The sequence below is a fragment of the Parus major genome, chromosome 9 (genome assembly GCF_001522545.3).
Source record: "Parus major isolate Abel chromosome 9, Parus_major1.1, whole genome shotgun sequence".
In the NCBI taxonomy this organism is placed as follows: Eukaryota; Metazoa; Chordata; class Aves; order Passeriformes; family Paridae; genus Parus; species Parus major.
This window is the reverse complement of record NC_031778.1, coordinates 3,322,181-3,340,835: the sequence shown is the minus strand read 5'-3', so window position 1 is coordinate 3,340,835 and position 18,655 is coordinate 3,322,181. Positions and strand designations below refer to the sequence as shown.

The 18,655-nt window shown below is 38.0% G+C and overlaps 1 protein-coding gene and 1 long non-coding RNA gene across 2 annotated transcripts in view; both read left to right on the top strand.

Annotated features, from left to right (window-relative positions):
• Window positions 1–18,655, top strand: part of CLSTN2 (calsyntenin 2) — a 191,863-nt gene that overhangs the window by 29,436 nt on the left and 143,772 nt on the right. The window lies entirely within an intron of this gene.
• LOC117244841 lies at window positions 2,832–18,556 on the top strand. Its single transcript, XR_004498642.1, has 3 exons — window positions 2,832–2,890; window positions 16,924–17,004; window positions 17,550–18,556. It is a non-coding gene; the product is annotated as an uncharacterized LOC117244841 (long non-coding RNA).

Below are 18,655 nucleotides of genomic sequence, written 5' to 3'. Positions count from 1 at the left end.
ATAATGACTGTCAACAAAGAAATACTTAACTTTTAATGTTAGATGGCCAGGTTACACTTGAGCACTCTCTCCTATGTGCCAAGGAGTTACTGGTGTGGGAGGAAAGCTCTTCATCCTGCCCTCAACACCTGACAGTCACTGATGAGATCACTGATGTAGCAAGTAATATTTTAAAGAGGCTGTTAACAGTCTTGTCAGCCATTCTGTGATTTCATGTCTGAATTAAGGTAGGTGCAAAAGTGAGAACTTTTTCATCTTGTGGAAAGGCACCTGCCCTTTTTATGCTACATAGAAAACAGCTACCTAGTCTTTGCATAAGGAATTGTAAGGAAGTATATGTCTGTATAGATGGCATTCTGGTGTTTTCAGATGCCAAAAGGTGCCCCACTACTGGGAACGGCAAGAAGCACGACACAGACTCTCCTGTGTGTTGAACAGGAGAGAGAGGTTTATTACCTCAGGTCTTCTTTTATAGATTGATACATGAAATCCAGAAAGGTAAAACTTGTATTGGTCAATGAACTAACACAATCACCATCATGGGTCAGTGGGGTACACCACCCCTCCACCTTCTCTTGCAATGAAACAAGAAAGTGACAAACAACACCTGCAAGGCTGTCTTCTATCTCTGAGGATTGTCTTGATTCCTCCTTATGATTTCCCAGGCCACTTTCTCAGGTGAGACTGAGAAAATTAGGCAGCCTGCTTTTCCACAGGCACTGTGCCCCTGCTTTTGCTCATATTTAGCATCCATAAAAAGGCATGTTTTTTTTTTCCTCAACAGAACATTTCTGAGCATGGAATAAATCATTCCTATGAAATTGAGTTAGCAGTAAGCAAAAGCAAATTAAGCTCCATCAGAGACTGAGGTCTGCTCCTTCACATGTGCCAGAACTGTCTGCTTTTGAGGCAATTTATTGGAAATTGCTGCCTTTCTATACTGGTTTATTTGTCATTAGAAGGACACCATGTATATTTTAGAGGCAATTCTTTTGAACTTAGTATTCAAGCTAAATTCATTTAGCCACTGTACACAATGAATGCAAAGACAGGCATTTACCAACCTTCCTTTTAAACCATCATTAAAGGTAGAGCTGCAGTGAGAGGTACACATTGTATCTGTGCAAAATTGCTCTCAGTATAGAAGCACAGATTTGTAAAGCAAGAGTATTTTTTAGGGCTGTGGTACCAAGAGAAGTGTCTTTCCTGATTTTCCCTTGGCTGCATTCAGACTTACACAATGAGGAAGGGCTGTGCAAGCATGAACAATTCTGTAGGTATTGCTCTAAGCACCAAAGAGCCTTTCCTACAAATGCCCTCTTGTTGCCTACAGATAGCCCTGTGTGCATATTGGAGATTCTCCCCAGCCTGCTCACAGAGGTGATTATAACTGCAAAGAAGCTGGAGCGAGCTGTGAGGAATTCATTGTGGAAGCACTGCAAGACCTGTCCTGTGCCCAGACACAGCAACAGAACTGCACTTGCTCTGTGTGCTAAAGGGCAAGCATGCAGGAAGACTAAATGAGAAAAAGGAAACAGCAGTTACACCTTTAGGATCATTTGTACAGCAACAGCACTGCCTTAACCAGCCATCTGAGCCCTCTTAATAATGCCCCACTGCTGACCTGATTCAGTGGCATTTAACAAAGTGTTGCTGTGATGATGTGAAATGATTCCAGCTGTGAGCACCTTGTGAGGTTTTCTCTCATGCAACAAATTTCACTGACGTGTAAAAATATAAAAATACTAAACCCATCAAGAGTATTTAGTATATTCATGCTTATTTTTAATTTATGTTGTCTCACCGGAGCTCTAAAACTAAATATCCCAGTGTATGTCCTGTCTGGAAGCTGTAAAGTATACTTGGCTCTTTTCAGAGTAGACCAAAGGTATGTGACATGTGGATATTTGAGGAGTAAGAAATTAATTTAATCTTCCAGGGAGCTGTTAAGTATTTGTAGCAATATATAAAATCATTGTGACTTAAGAATTGGAGAACCTCAACATTTGCAAGCTATGTTGACCTCCCTATTGCAAAATCACTTCGTTTCAGAGGGCTCAAGCTGTGTCTTCAGTTCTGGTTTATTTCTGAAGCAAATGGGATCACTCTCTTGGTTCATCCTAGCAGAAATATAACTGAGTTAAAGAATCTTTGTATTACATTTCCATGACAGCACCTTTCAGCATTTTTTCAGAAGCTGCTGCATGGCAAGTGCCCACTGCAGGTATTGGGCCTGTCCTACATGGCTTCCATCATGCACAGCAGTGACATAAGGCACTCCTGGCCTTCCATTTCATGCCATCAAATCATGCTGTATAAATGATGGATATTGCAAAATGTACATACTGAATTCTTAGTTCACATTCATTTGGAAAAAAAGAGATTTTCAACCCCTTCCCACTTGGAAATGACAACCAGGTTCACCTCTGTTACCTGAAGAACCATCTTTAGCTTTGCTGTAAAGCACCAGTATAGCAGATGAAGCAAACAGAATTTTTATGCTAATTGAATTGACTTACTTTCTTAGTATTTCTTCTCACCTGTTTTCTGGGATGGACTGTTATTAAGTGACAGGTGTTTGCAGTGCAAATAATTGTGCTACACACTGTTGAGTCTGGAGGTTTTTCAGGCAGTGGTGCAGATGTGACTGGGTAGTGCCTGCTGGTGGCCATTATCCAGTTACCCAATTACCCACAGCTGGGGCTACTGGCCTTGGGTGGGGCAGAGTTTCCTTGTCCCACAGTTTATGGGGAACCTCGTGAACCTGGACTTTTCTGCAGCATCTTGGGTGTATGGGAGTTTATTTTCACATTTATTTTCTAGACTCTTCCTTTAGGGAGCAGCAGCCCAAAGATGGGGCTGAGAGAGCTGGTGACACCACAGTGCCCAGGTATGGTAGCCAGTCCAGGTCTGTTGATCTGACCTGGGATGCCACAACCTTTCCCAGAAGTGTTTGTCCTCAGCATTCCCCCTGAATATTTCTTTTAATCTGCTCTTTTAGTAGATCATTTCCACATTAAAACATGGGGGAAAATCAGACCTGCTTTATTCTTTTAGCTGTACTATGAATGTGAAAGAAAAGCTATCATTGTGTTTTGGGGAGCTTTAAATTTAACACAATTATTGCACAGTCATTTTAAGGACAGAAGAATGTTGCTCTTAGATGAGAAAGTAGTCAGTAGTAATGTCTTATGTACAAAGGGAGTCAAAGGGTAAAAGTGAGGGAAATTTAATGTGTGTCAGTTTTGTATTTTCTTTTTCATCCTAATTTTTGGTTTTACTTAGGTCATTGAAAAGGAGGAAAGGAAATGGTTCTTAGAAAAAGTAGCACAGCTGTTTCTTAGTAATGTTCTGTAGGTTATGAGACAGTTGAATTTTAAAAGTTGCACAGCTTTTTTTTTACTTCAATTTCCTAAAGCTGTTATTAAAATGGATGAAGTGCTATATTTGAACCTTTAAATGGCTTCACAGGGAAATGCGTCATAACTTTGCACTTTCTGCAGGCTTTTCTTCATCTTACCTAGGTTAACCTAGCCCTAGGTTATAGATGAACATAGTTTAAAGAGAAGAGCTGTGTGGTAGATTTTAAATACTTTCATCTTTAATGGAAGGAGGAGGGAGAACAGTTTAAAATGATCATAAAATTGTGAATGCAATTTGCAGACCATTGGGTATGTTGATTTAGGCGACAACAGAACCAGAGATTTAGCTACACAGGGGTGCTAAGAGACTGGAGTTTCCACAGCAGCACGTTGACATGTGCATGCTGGAAAATTTGGCTTTTACATCTACCATGAGAAATTCTGTCTGGGATTTCATAGGGCCCTAATTTTGGTGCTCTTGTAATACTAATAATGTGTAACAAAATTAGTGTTGAAATAATTATATTGCACTAGACAACAAGGTACCCTGGAGTGCTCTGTGATAATTGTTGTGTATATAGTGAATGGATGTGTTGGCTTCATGGGATGCTGTAACTGTTTGTGAAGAATTGATTGGATTGACTGCTTTGGACCTTGGTGTTTTTCTTCACTGATGAAATTCAAAGCTGGGAAGAAGTTCATGTATGAACACTATTTGTGTAAAGCATTCTTAGATCAACATTTAACTGAAGTTCAGGTAAATACATTTTACAGTCTGAACACTTAAACGTGCTGGGGGTGGTGAGTATTGGGTTTTTTTAGAATAAACCTGTAACCACCTGCAGTGGTAAGGATGAGTAAATACCAATATTTAATATAAAAATAGACAGAAATTTAATATTTCAGTCAGCAGTCTTTGTTTCTCTGCTAACTGCAGTGTTGGCCATCTCACATTCCCAAATCCATAGCTTTGTTTACATGACTGCATCCAGCATTTCCTCTTCTGTCTCTCATCTCTCCACTTCAGTGATGAAAACTGATAACTTTAGAGGAGCAAACTCTTGCTGCTTTGCTCTTTGATGTACCTTTTGACTATTTGTTTCAATCTTGTTTATACTGAGATATTTTTGCTGGAATGTGATGGCCTGCTAAGTGTGTGGACGTTTATGCAGAATAAATATAAAATACTTGCTCCACTACATCCTCTGAATAATCTGACAACTTCTAGGTTTTTTTTGAACATTAGGAATTTTGCAGCTCGTGGTGTTGAACAGAAAAATGTGCATGTTAATTCAAATGAAGTGTGTCCAGTGCAGTGTTTCCCTTTGGAATCTGCAGTCAAACTACCAGAGATGTTCATTGTTTTTTTTCAAGATGTGGTATGGCTGAAGTTAGAGCCATCCCAGGATCCTTCAAAAATGTCACAAAATTGAATTTTGCAGCCTTTCTGAGGAGAATCCTTATTCTAGAAAATAGAAGGAGCACAGGAATTTGGCCTGGTGTTGTGCCCCTACCCAGGACAGTGTAGTCTGTGTCCGAGGTGCTGGATCCCAAACTCTTCCATCTCCCTGTGCAGTCTCCTCTTCCTGCTGGGAGCCCGGGATCTGGGAACTCCGGCATGGGCTGAGAAAGCTCTGCTCAGCAGTGCTTTGCTTTGCCTGTGCCATGAGTTTTCTGTGGTTAAAATCCACAGTGTGTGCCTCAGAAACTTCTGTAAACCTGGCAGAGATCACCTTGGGCTGATGCTGCTGTTCCCTGGCACGGTCCCGTCTGCGTGGGCATTTGTGAGACAAGCTAGAGGAGGACTTGGAAGAGAGGAGGCTTCCCTCTCCCCCTGTCACAGCAGCAAGAAGGGTGCTGAAAGAGAACAGGAAGAAAATATTTGCCTGTTGTCAGTTTGTATTAGGGAGATTTATATCAGCAGAACTTCCAGGGATGATCTCCAAAATGAAGGCCAAAGCTCCCTCTAAGAAACCTGAGTACAAACAGCTCAGCATGTGGCTCAACAAGTGACTGATGGCCAAAAAACCCCTCCAGGTGCTGGCTGTGGGCTTCCCTTCCATGTTTGCTTCCCTTCCATGGGCTGGGTGTTGGGTAGATGGAACATCCCAGTGAGACAGGAGTGTCAGGAGCTCTGCAGCCACAAACACAGCAAATGTCCTGTACTGAGGAAGTGACTGCCTGGAGCGTGAGGTACAGCTCAATAAAAGGCACAAAGAGGAAAACATACTCAGATTTCTATAAGCAAATACCATTTGAGCTGGGGAAGAATAAAAGTTGGAATCTTTAGGACAAGAAGAAGCAGTACAATAAAATATATGAGGCTGCTGAGTTTCCAGATAATACTTAGTGGCAAATTTTTTACTTTTATAATGTACAAAAATGGTAGTAATGATTGTGGTTGCAGGACTTGTGGAGAATTTGAACACAATAGGTGTGGCAGCAAATGTTTGGGGATTTTCCAGGGTATTGTCCTCTGAGTCCTGGTAGGTAAATTAACCTTGGCACTAATTTAACAAAAAACTCACCTCAAAAAATAGGAAGGTTAACACAGAATGGAGTTTTAGGTTTAGTGCAGCTATACGTAAGTGTGCTTTATGGAGTCCTAAGGGAATATGTAACTGAACAATTAAGATGATTAATAGTTATTATTTTGTTTGTAACTTAACCCCTTTACTGCTGAAAGTACACTGCTAATATCAGGAAGCAGTGTATTATTTATCTATAAATTTTTAATCCTATTTGTTTTAATGCTTTACTGTTAATCTCAGAGAATAAATGTTGGACATGAAAATTAAGATGGTCCTATGGAAGTTCAGAAAATACTTCATTAAAAAAAAATACTTCTGTATAGGAAAATGCTACATATCTTAGACACTTTAGGTTATTTTCCAAATAATGGATCATCAGTTATTAAATTTGGACTTGTGAGAGCCGTTACAAATGTTAAATATATAATAAAACAATTAACAAGGATCCCACAAATGTAATAGCGGGTCTATTGTATTTTTAAATTAGGTGCAAAGGCAGTTCCTTAATAGTAAAAGTAGGTTCCCTGAAGTCTCTTTATGTCTTTATAGGTTTAGTTATTATTCAGGCCTTATTGATCTGAACAGAATTATGTAAACATATTGTCTATTCTCCCTGAGCTATAGCAGAGATTTACCCATATAATTCATAATGCTGCTGCATGATGCTTTTAAATTAGGGAGGAATATTTACAAATTATCTTAAAATTTGCATTTGTTGAATTGCTAATGAAGTTTTACATAAATATTTTGCGTGGTGGTGTGCCAGGAGTTGGGTGCTGGTGGTTTTCCAGTGTGTAGCAGAGGGAAAGGTGCCTCAGGTTAAAGCATCCTGTTGTCCTAACTTGTATTTACTTAATGTGTCCTTCTTCTGCATCTTAGAGTTACTGTTTTAAATTCTAAAGCTTAGTTGCTTAAAAAAAAACAAACAAAAAATCCCAAGTATGTAAGCTTGGATTTTTGTATTCCTTTTAAAAATGCATTGCTGATTTCTTCAAACATGCTTTATTGCATGCATTTGATGTTGTGACTTTACAGGAGTTGTGGCTGTACATTGTCAAAATTGCTAGGAAATTAAATATATACTGTTAATATCAGGGAAAATAAGCAAGTGTTATGGACATATCTGACTTCTGAAGTAAAAAGTACCTGAATTCTGTCCATCTGGCAAACATAATGTATCAGTGGTGAGGTTGTTAAAATTCTTTCCTCTAGATCTCTTCAGGCATAGACTTAATTGTTGGGCAAACATTGGTAAACAAAGTTGAAATGATAGTAAGCGCTGTGAGTTTAGAAACGCAACAGAAATCCTAAGGATAAAAGCAGTAGTTTGTAACTGTTTTGGAAATCTTATAAAGGATGTTCATGCAGAAGAGCAGTTTTTGAAATGTCAGAATCTCCAGTGATTTTCTAGTCACATGGAAGCTGCATATTTCAGTCCATGAAGCACAAGGCATGGCCTCTTCTCTCCAGCTACCTTGTCATGTAGCACTTGGAAAATCATTTTGATGTTGGTGTTTTAGCCATCAGCCCATTACTTTTTGTTTAGGCCTTTTTTTTTTTGACAACATCAATACTTTGGGTGAAGTTTTCTTATTTTTGCCAGACTATAGTTTTGCCAAACTTATAGTATAAGGCTTGAATTTTTGCCAAACTATAGGGGAAGTTGAGGACTTCTCCTGCCAAATGCTGACTGAGGAGTATAAACATTTTCCTGTGTGTGCAGAAACCTAGAAATGGTTCCAAGTTTTATATTGACTTCAAAGAGATTCTACGGAACTGAAAATAATTCCATGCACACATCAAATGAAATGTGTATGTTTAAAATACTTCCAGGTCAAGCAAAAAACCTTGATATTGCTTTTGCTGGCAGTATCTTTTCTGGTTTTATTCTGGTTTTCCTGTTTGTTTCTTTTTTTTTCTCACTGGTCTTATGTGAATATGAAATTTGCATTATTATTTTATTTTTAGCTGGAAATCATGTCCAGGTTGACTGTATTCAAAATGCATGAAACCAAGTGATTGGAAGCATCTAGAGACTGAAACTGCACTGATGGAACTGCTGGTGAATGTTAGTTAAACCTTAAAAATAAAATCTTCACTGTGGTGTAGGTGTGTTGTGGAATGATCTAACAACCAAATTTTTCAACTAAGGAAGCTTCAAACCCAAAGTAGGACCAATCAGATGAAAAAGGCTCAAAGTGAGTTTGAGAGGTTGTTTTCAACTAAACCTATAGAGAGAGGACACCTATTCTACACTTCCATGATACTGGACATTGAAGAGTAGAATTTATAATGCAGAAAAGAATAGGGAAAGTTCTCTAAGGTTTAATACACTGGGAGATGAAGATATTGTTCTTAGTGTTCTCTGTTAGTATTTGATTTGTATGTTTCTAAACTCCCTTGTCTTCATTTTACTAGTGACTTAGCTGGGACCCTAATTTGTGTTTACTGTTTTCAAGTTCTTATGAACAAATAAATCTGCATGGCTGCTGTGATGAGAAAAACATGGAAAAGCAGTGCACACCTAGGAAAATGCTGCCATGTCCTTTGTGTGACAAAAACCATCCACTTTTATTCCTGATGCTATTTGATAATAAGCCCTATAACAGAATCTACAGACTTTCTTCAAGGAGATGTAGTGTATTTTTCTTGCAGTACCTGGTGCATAGGCTTTAAGTCAGTTGTGTCTGTGTGACCCTGATCCTGCAGCCAGGTGGAGTTAGAAGAACGTTGTGGCCAATTTTTCAGGATTTGAAAGTGTCAGGCATGAAAGGGAAGGTCAGAGGTGTTTTTTGAAGCTGAAATGCTAATGTTATTGTACACTCTGAGCAGACTTTCAGTACTTGGGGCTTAGTTCTATTCTGTATTAGAGTAAAGCATTCAGCTTCATTCTGCAAAAGGCTGGTGGTTTTGCTCATATCTCTACAGGTGTGAGTGTAATTATAAGTTCACAGAATGGTTTTCTGAACTGAAACCACTAAAATCACTAAAATTAATATTTTTTATATATATTCAGGACCTTAAAGTGAGCACAATCATAAGCCTTCAAAAACTAACTTTACCAAACCGACTAAAATTCTGCTGTTGGCCCTTATTTGAATCAAATATTAAAAACATAAGTATGTCTTTTTCTTTTTAATTTGTGGTTTGTTTTTTTTTTTTTTTTTGCACATTTGATATTGGCTAAGTGTGAGAAGAGATGGGATGGAGTTGAGCTGTGGGACACGCCTGCAGAAGCGGAAGGTGGCACAGAGGGGCTCAGAGGTGGCACAGAGGGGCTCAGGGTGGCACAGAGGAGGCACACAGTGCCTTGTCTCTACAGGATCATGTAGCAGAGTCCTGCAGAGAGGAGCCTGCTGGAAGCTGGCAGAGCCCTGAACATGATCACCCCAGAGAAGGACACTGGACATTTTGAATGTGTTGCTGATGTGGCAGCATAGGATTGGCCATGTAGTAAGAATTACCATGGCAGGAAATACTGTGCCTTGAAAAGTGCAGAAAGTCAGTTTGTTTCTTTGAATAGACTATTCAGATTCCCTGCTGGGCTGAGTCTGTGTATCAGTCTCTCACAGCTAAGGACAGAAGGCCACAAAATAGTGAAGCCTTTTTCAAGGTTCTCTGAAAGGCTCCATCATGTGGGTATCTTCCAGGATTGATCCCAGTGTACACAGTATGTACACATACTGGAAGATGAAGCTTTATAGATCAGGTATGTTGATAATAGACCTTGGATTATTTAAGAGAGAATATCAGAACAGAACATTGGAATGGGATAATGTCCTCCCACTGCTAGATGAATGTCTCAGCATCCCTTGGCACTCACAGGAAATAAACACTGAGGTGAAGCAGGGACATTCATTTTCAAAGTGAGACTCATTTATCCTTCTAGAACATTGTATTTCAGGGACTCTGTTTCCATTACAGCAAATAGCTGATGATGGAATACATTGTCATTTGATGGATGTTGGTATTGTAGAATGACAAGTGATCTTCATGTGACTTTTATGTAAAATACACATAGGTAGTTAGAATAAGAGAAATGTTTCCTAAATGTTTTAGATGACAGATTTGCATTTTGCTTTTAGCCATACCAATCATAATTGACCTTATCATAATGCAGTCAATTTAAATTTTACATACTTGTCACACTGATTGTAATATAGTTACAAGAATCAAAATTTTGTCATTCGGCTAGTAAAAATATTTAATATAGCTGTAGCAGGTAATAGAGATGTCCTGTCATTTAATGCAGCTTTTAGTAGTTCACAAATGGCTTGAGCACTCACTTGATCCAAAAATGAACTTGAGTCTTTGTGAGTTTTGAATCTGATTTCAGAACTGGACAGGCCATGTTCAGCTATTTCATATATATATATGTATGTATGTGTGTATATATATATGTATGTATGTATAGTATTAAATTATCTCCTAGGTAAAGTGTGGCCCTAGTGCCATTTTCCCAAGGTAAGAGAAGGTAACTCCGTGCAGGGTCTGTCCTAGGTGAAATCACAGAGCAGACTTTCCCAGAGCAGCATTTCTGGGTACTAGAAAGAGAAGAGGTGATACACTGAAGGCAAGATAACTTCACAAAATAATTTTTCACTGAAAGCATATGGTGCTGTTTACCTTACAATGTTTTCCTAATTAATGTAACCATAAAAAGCTGACTGTTGAAAGTTAATAGTAACTCTGATTTTTAAAATCCTAATTACAGTTCTGTTAACAACTGTAGTTTGGGTAATACTTTTTATTATTAGTTCCACATCTCAGAATCAGAGAATCAGTTTGTTCACATTAATTTCCATGAACTTTGGGAGAGAATGTGTGTGAACTTTGGGAAAGCCTGCTAAAGCATTTATGTAAGATAACTTGATATTGAACTATCCCTTTCTGTTTTCAGTCTGTGGAATATGGTGACTACAGGAAAATAAACTAGATTACCTGATTTAAATGTGTAGATATTGAAAATTAATTTACACAGTGTTGCATTAGAGAATCAGCATTGTTTTGGAGGGAAAAAACACTGAGTACAAATAAAGAGCAAGAGAGTTGCAGGTAGCCTATGCCACTGGCTAGTGAAGCAGGGCTTGTAGTTTGCAGTGCACAGTGGCCAGTTCAAACCCAAGGGCAGTGCATTTATTAGCATTCAGGAACACACATAATCACAGAAGCATTATATGAAGGTGCTTTATTGAAGAGCTCTGGGTGTCAGGGGTACACAGACCCAAATCTGACCCGATTTGGTTTTGAGTTGAACATGTTTTATACTCTATCATTATATAACTTACATATTAATTATTAAACTTATATTGTTCTATTGTAAGCATTTTTTTTACCCAAGCATGGATTTCTCATGATCCCCCTCAGCCCCCTAACATTCTCATATTCTTTAAACAATAATTGTATCTAATCACATCTAACAATCGTATCATTTATCATATACTGATTACACAGGTACAGTTTGACATGATCTTTAGCAAGCACAAGGCCTAACATTTCTCAGGGCCTACTCTTCCCAGGGCTTTCCAAACCTAACTTTCTTTCTAAGTCTCTGAATTTTCTAACATTTTAGAACCTTTTACTATCACATTTTGCAGGTCTTTGAAATTAATTCCAGTGATACAGGAGAAAAAAAGGAATTGCCGTTTCTAACAACAACTGACACAATCTATTTTGAGATAATAAAAAATGTTCCTTGTAGGGATGGTTAGCCAAGGGAGAGTTAATAGAGATAGTTACTTGAGAAGGGCCAGAGCTACAACTGAAGTCAAGCCTACTTCTTTCATGTGAAAAGAAGACAAATGCAAAGAAAGAGGAGAGGAAACCAATACTAAAAGTGAAAAAAAAAAAAAAAAAAAAATCCTTTCTGTTTGTTTGGTTTTCATTCAGCCTTTTGCTGTTGTACTGCCTCTGCAGAAACAGAGGGCTCAGCTCAAAGTCTTGCCAGGAATTTTTTCACCTGACAAAACTGAATGAATGTTGAACTGTTTAGGTCAACGCTTCTGACTGCCTCATTGGTCACAGGCTCAGTGAAAAATGGTATTGTCTGGATAAACCCAATACTTGCTAAGCAAAAGGCAACTGAAGGATTAAAGGAAAGAGAATAGGTAGAGAAAGAAAACAAGCAAAAAAGGGAAGGTTAACCAAACCAATACTTTTAAGTCTGACTTAAAATTGTGATGAATATCTAATATATTCACACAAGTGGTTTTGATCAGGGAAATAAAAATTCAGGGGTGTTACGAAGAACCCAGCAAGACTAAAGGACTGGAAACTATGCTGATAAGGCTGTTCAGGTGATGCAGAAAGAATTAATGTGTAAATTGTTATGTGCCATTTTGCAGATTGTGGTCCAGTGTTGGGCCTAAATCATAGATGCCAATTTCAGATTTCCTGCTCTTTTGTTTGACATTGCTTTTGGGGTTCATCTATGCAATACTCTTGTTGCTTCAATTTGACATAGTGATTTTTGAATTTTGAATATGTTTTTGTGGTAATTGTGAAAAAGATTCCATTGCATAAGATACCAGAAAGAAACATGACTGCATTGGTTGAAATGAAAACATCAGTTTGTTTGTTAAGGCTTTTTTTAAATTTGAAGTTAAGCTACAGGTACATAGTGATGCTAGTGGAAGACAGCTGGCAGCAAAGATTAATTTTGCTTTGGAATTTTGGGTCATAAATTCCTATACTGTGTAAGGATTTTCATCACAGGGATAGCACCTAAGTACTCAGTGGATATAATCAGTAATATGGGATTAATAAGGAGGATGTCTCTTTTGTAAATATATTCAACACCCTCTCCTGAGCAGAAACTTTTCCTTTCTCTTCATCTTCTCAATCTCAGTGATTGTAATTTTGTAAGATCCTTTATTCTGGGCTCCATTGCCACAGAAATGCAGACAGTATTTAATGACCTTCTGCATCAGTGGTTTCATCTCCTGAAAAATTAGAATTGATTTGTTTTGTCTTTGATATTGAAAATCTAAAGCAGACCTTTTCTTTCTAACTTGTGTAATAGCAGCAGCTGTATTGAGGAAAGACTGGGGAAGAGGACAAAAGTTCACAGAGGGTACATTGCAGAATTAAGACTACCTTACAATAAACTCTGTTAACTAACATGGTCTAAAAAAAACAAAAACAAAACAACAAAAACATTTGTCTCTAGGCAGTTTAACATATGTCCCTGAGAAGAATGAATGCTTTGCATCATCTCTTTATTTTTACAGGCAGTTCTGTCTGTGTAAAGAAAGAAACATGTTTTAATATGACCAATTGTTTCCCTGTGTCTTCTGCAGGGCCTTTTTCCCATTCCTTCTTCTCATCTTATCTTGGAAAGCTGCCAGGTTAACCTATAGACTGTTTAAGAAACCCTGTACCATCCTTTAAAGGATAAACTAGTGTTTGACCTCAAACACCTTACTCTTTTCTGCAATAGACTGTGATTTTTAGTTTATTATTTTAATAGATCAATAGGTACATTAATTATAACAGGAAGCTCAGACTCTGCCTGAAGTTAAATTTTCTAGGTTTTTTAATTAGTTTTATTCTCCCAGAAGGTTGAAATTTCTTTAGGAGAATTGAAGACAGGAATGTAATTCACTGGTGAAAGAGCAAATGATGCAGAAAATGCCAATATCAATTTCCTAAACAAATCATCACTGGAATGCCAAGAACCTTGTTTCCGGCTCTAACGCTAATCACATGAGTAATCTAAGGCCCTGATCAGCAGCACATTTGACAAACGTGTGATTTAACTTAAAAGGATGACTTAGATAAATAAAACCCTGCTGAGCTGTGTGAGATAATGTCTTGAAGAGAACCCTAGAGGAATATTTGTTGTAGCATGATTTATATTTTAAAGGCATTATCAAAGATGTAGGTGGCCAAGTGCTGAAGATTTGTTTAGGGACATTCCCAGTTGCATTTCTGTACTGTGTCATATATTTGAAATGGGATGGAATCTGAAAACAGGCCTTTAAAGGGAAGAAACCAGTCAAAATAGAAATTCCTTTGTGTCTTTGACCTCAGCCAGTTCACACATTTTTCACCTTAGAAGCACAGTCCATCACATTTTGTGGCTCTAGCTGGAAATTGGGTTGCTGTAATAACTTGTGGCTCAGTGGTAGAAGGAGTGTAAAAATACTGAAGTTATTGTTGATTTCCTCAAAGACACAGGGGGACAGGACATGAAGACAAATGTAAGGTTTCAGGTTAGCCTAAACCAATTTTTTTCTCTGCCTATCTTCCACACTCTTCACTTCTCTGTAGCTTGGAAAACATAGGAAATTAAACTTGTGTTGGTGGCTAATCTTGTGGAAAGGTGCATCTGCAGTCCTTAGCCCGGACTGACTTCAGCTCAGAATGGGCAGGGCCATCTTCTGAGGCTCTGTGACAACACTGGGATGTGTAATGTTCTGCTGGTGCTCTCAAAAGGGGTGAAATGGCTTTCAGGAAGATTAAGATACCAATAGAAACAAATTGATGATGTAATTAATGAAAATGAGGAATTTCCAAGTGTTAACAGCAGGGGGGGAAAAAGTGATTTTCATCCTGTGTGTTGACATTTTGGAGCTTTAGTGCATTATCAGGCATAGATAAAAACCCCTACAACACAACTTGTGTGCACTGCCTGATTTTCCCCCACCCTGAATTCCTGCACAGTTCAGTCCTACCCACAGCTTCGTGGGCTTTAGCTGAAATCCAGGACATGAGAAACATGGCACATCGAAAGGTTGTTGCTCATTTTAATTTTTTGACCACCACTTTCCCCAAAATGCAGTTTTACTTCTTGTGTGTGGACAATGTATAAGGGAAGACAAGTTGTCCCTGAAAGTCAGATGATTCTGATCCAGCAGTCCAGTGCTGATCCACACTGGTATTAGGAACTATGCTGAAGACAGATATATACTGAATAACAAATTTTAAGCTTTTTTGGTTGCTAGAGTGTATTATCCCGGTCTGCTCCTTCAGTCTGGGCTGCATTTTGACCAGAGTAGCTGCCTGGCTCCCTACCAGTTCTTAGTCCAGAGCTGACTGCACCAGCTCTAGGAGAATAAACTTTTATTTCCTAAGACACATGGACATGTGCAGTATAAATGTTTTGTATGAGCAAAGCTTGTTGAGATCTTAGGGTGACATGTGCTGAAGAATGGTAGTTGGTATTTTTATACTTTGTGTTTTAGGAGTGCACAACAGACATAGCAAAATGTGTAGATCAACTTTTCCTGGATTAGCCATCCAGATGTTTTCTTCATTTCTCACTCCAAACACCCAGAGCAGAATTCAGGAGACCTTGTGCTTACATCTGTAGTATTTCAGACTCAAAGGATTCTTCTGTGTTCTAGAAATGTTGACTTGCCATCACAGGCTTGCTGTTTAGGTAATATTTTTCTAGGGTTGCTTTCCAATCAGTTTTTGTTTCCAATTCTTTATTGAAAGAATTCTCTCTCTAGCAGAGGGCCATTGTATTCTGTAACACAAACAGATGCAGTGGATCTTTATTCTCTGATAAAAGTGGCAAAGTCCTTTTTGTGTTATGTTAATCCTTATGAATGAGAGAAACAATCCTTTGCTAAGAGAATCTGTTACACACAGTTTTAGTTTCCAGTCAGGCACTCCTCTGGACGCTCTTATGGTTTTTTGTCTTTTTGGCTCCCAAAACTGCTCAGAGCCCTTGAGGTGTGGCAGTCGTGTCCTGTGACCAGCTGGCAGTGACAGCTTGGCCCTTTTATGTCAGGGCCCACTGGCTACTTGTATTCATCAGCTTTTTCACATGGCACTGTTCTCCAGCAGTGTCTCCCAATTCCTACCTATAATTGGAATAATCCCATCCCAGTTAGAGAGTTCTGCACTTCCTCTTGTTAAATTTAATACAGTTGTTGATTGCCCAGCTCTGATCTACCCACGTGTCCATCAGTAATTTCCAAATTAATATTCTCCCCTTCTTCTATTTAGCACAATTCTAATGGCACTGAATCAGTGCAATAACAGATGACAGTTGCTGTTGGGGAATATTCAGTGCAGCATCTAAAAGTACCCAGAAGGTCTTTCAAGAATTCTTCAGGACTTAATGAGGCACTGGATGCAGGCTGCTCAGTGTTGGAGACCTGACCTAAAGGGCTCACAACTGAAAATGGTAAAGTTTTGCCCAGAACTGAGATGCTGGTATAGTGAACTTCCTTATTTTCCTCTGAAGAGAGTAGTCTCGTGTCCTGCTTGTTTTCTTTTCAGTTCTTCCACTTACTTTGAAGCATCTCATGTAATTTATCAGAGGGAAACCTAAGTTCATTCTAACACTTATTTTCCCTTCAAGTTTGTCAGTGCTTTTATTGTCCCATCTGAGCTCAGTGTACAAACAGAACAGCAAAATCTCCTGTATGAATTTGTACCTGGAAGTTCATCCCTTTCTTGATCAAATATGAGCATTAGTACAGTTTCCTGTCTATACAAATACAATGCCCAGGTAAATCAATCTCTTGGAGTCAGGTTCAGATGTGCTTGTACAAGGCAATATTTAACATGGCATCACAATATTTACATGTCATCTAATGCAGTGGAACCAGAGCAAAACTAATGTCCAATAAAGTAGATGAAAATGCTTCTCCAGTCTTTTATACTTTCCTTCTGCTGGAAGACAATGCTTTTGATAGCCTTGCTCTCCTTCAGTGAATCTTGTCTTCTTTCATACCATTCCACAAAAAGACCTCTTCTCAGAAGAACCCATAACTAAAGCCAGCAAGTAAAGAAGGAGATGGGTCCAATGTGTTCATATTTACAGGAAAAATTGTTTTGTATCTCTTGTGCCATTGCAAGATCTAACATGAGTGAAAAAAATCTGGGAAATCTAAAACCGAAAAGTGACTTTTTTTTTTTTTTTTGTTACCAGCTTGCTAAGTTTTGCCTTCAGACTTCTGAATGTTTGTATTAACGAAAAGAGAAACTGGGTTTTTTCTGCTTGCAGCTTTGTGTCTTAAAGTTTAATCGTATTTCAATTTTAAAATATATTGTCTTAATATATTATTTTGAAGGGTCTGTATGTTGGATCTTTACTTTGAAGAGGAAAACATTTTTAGATGGCCTCATTATTTTACCATCCAAGCAAAAAGCCTGTAGGTATCTAATGGTAACTATTTTTTGTTCCATTGTAATTATTGCTAATTAGGTTTTATTACAAAATGGTGTTCAAGATACTAATTGCTTTACGTTATAAGGGCACCATCCTAGTGGAAATAGATTAGGGGTGATTTATAAAAAGAAAACATTAATAGGTTTTTGGAAAATAATCCTGGTTATATATGTGCAGCAACAAATAAAGTTCAGGACTGTAAGTATTCATCCCAAGGGAATAAATCAAGACAAGAGGCAGCTAATTGGAAGAATTTCTAAGGTGTGCTAGTGGAAATGAATTTTCATTGCTTTATAGCTGAAATTCAAATCCTGTTGACAGAAACTTCAGTTATTGACTTGCAGCTAATTAGCAGCTAGCAAACTAGACAATTAGCTGGAATAGAATGGAGTTTGAGAAACAAAATTTAAAAGTTTGTACAACTCATTGAAAACAAGTTTCAGTTTCTAGAAATACAGTAGCTTAATTGCCAGCATGATGAGAGTGCTCTATGCATCTAGTCTGAAGTCTTTTTTATTATATGTTTAGGAACCTGTGGTGCAGCTGAGATTTGCAAAGCCTGTGACACTCCTCTACTCATGCAGCAGAAAGAAGTAACAGGAGCATTCCTTGGGAGGCAAGAATGAATGCAGGCAGTGTCAGGAAGGATTCTCCTGGTTAGAATAGATGTGGTAGCTTTTAAATAATTGGGACAAAGCCCAATTATTTAAAATTGGGTAATATTTGAGTAATATTTTTCCAAGGAGTTTGAGATTGCCTCCAGTGTGTGTAGTGTTATGAAATGTTAGAGACTGTAGGAGAACTGTTTTGTCATTTTTCTTAATGTCAAGCATGATTTACAGTAAAGTTCAAAAAGTAACGTATTGACATGTATATTTTAAGTCATGGTGTTACAAAAGCTCTCTTGCCAGATTCTGGTTAAGTCTTCAAGGCTTCCTGCTTGCAGTAAGAAGCGGATTTTTTTCCAATTTTATTATACTTGGATGCAAAACATGTTGTTTTGTTACATTTACAGCTTCCTGGAGTTACAAAACAAACATTTAAAAAACTACATTTGTCAGAGAGCTGCTATCAGAACTGTGCATTAATAAGTATCTAAATTACAGCTCTTGCCATGTAGAACAAATTAGATTTCTTTTCATTAATACCAAGGAAGCAGAAAACAAGCTGAATCCCAAGTGAATTAAATGAACACCATCATTTGCCATTTCTTTTTCTACTACAAACCAGTCTTTATTCAATTAAACAACTCCTAATCATGTACCCGCTATTCCAGTGGAGCTCAAAAGTGCTGGTGTCAAAATTAAGTAGTTTCCTTATATATTGTATACAGGACTTTGAGCTCTAGTTACCCTATTCGTGGCAAGGGTTCTGGTGCTTTGTTTTAAGCTAAACAAACTGCTGGGGGCTCTGCAGAGTTTTTCTCCTACATAGGTATTTGAAATGCTGTGGTAAAAAACTTTAAAACATGAATGTTTCTATGTTTTGTCAAACTTGATACCAGTCCTAGATTAGGCTGCTAGGAAATGAATTCTTTTTCTCCCTGAATGTGTTTTTGTGTTTGTTTTCGTTGAGGAGCTTGATGGAGGAAAAAAAAAAATCTCATAATCCCCAAAATCCTTAATTACTAACAA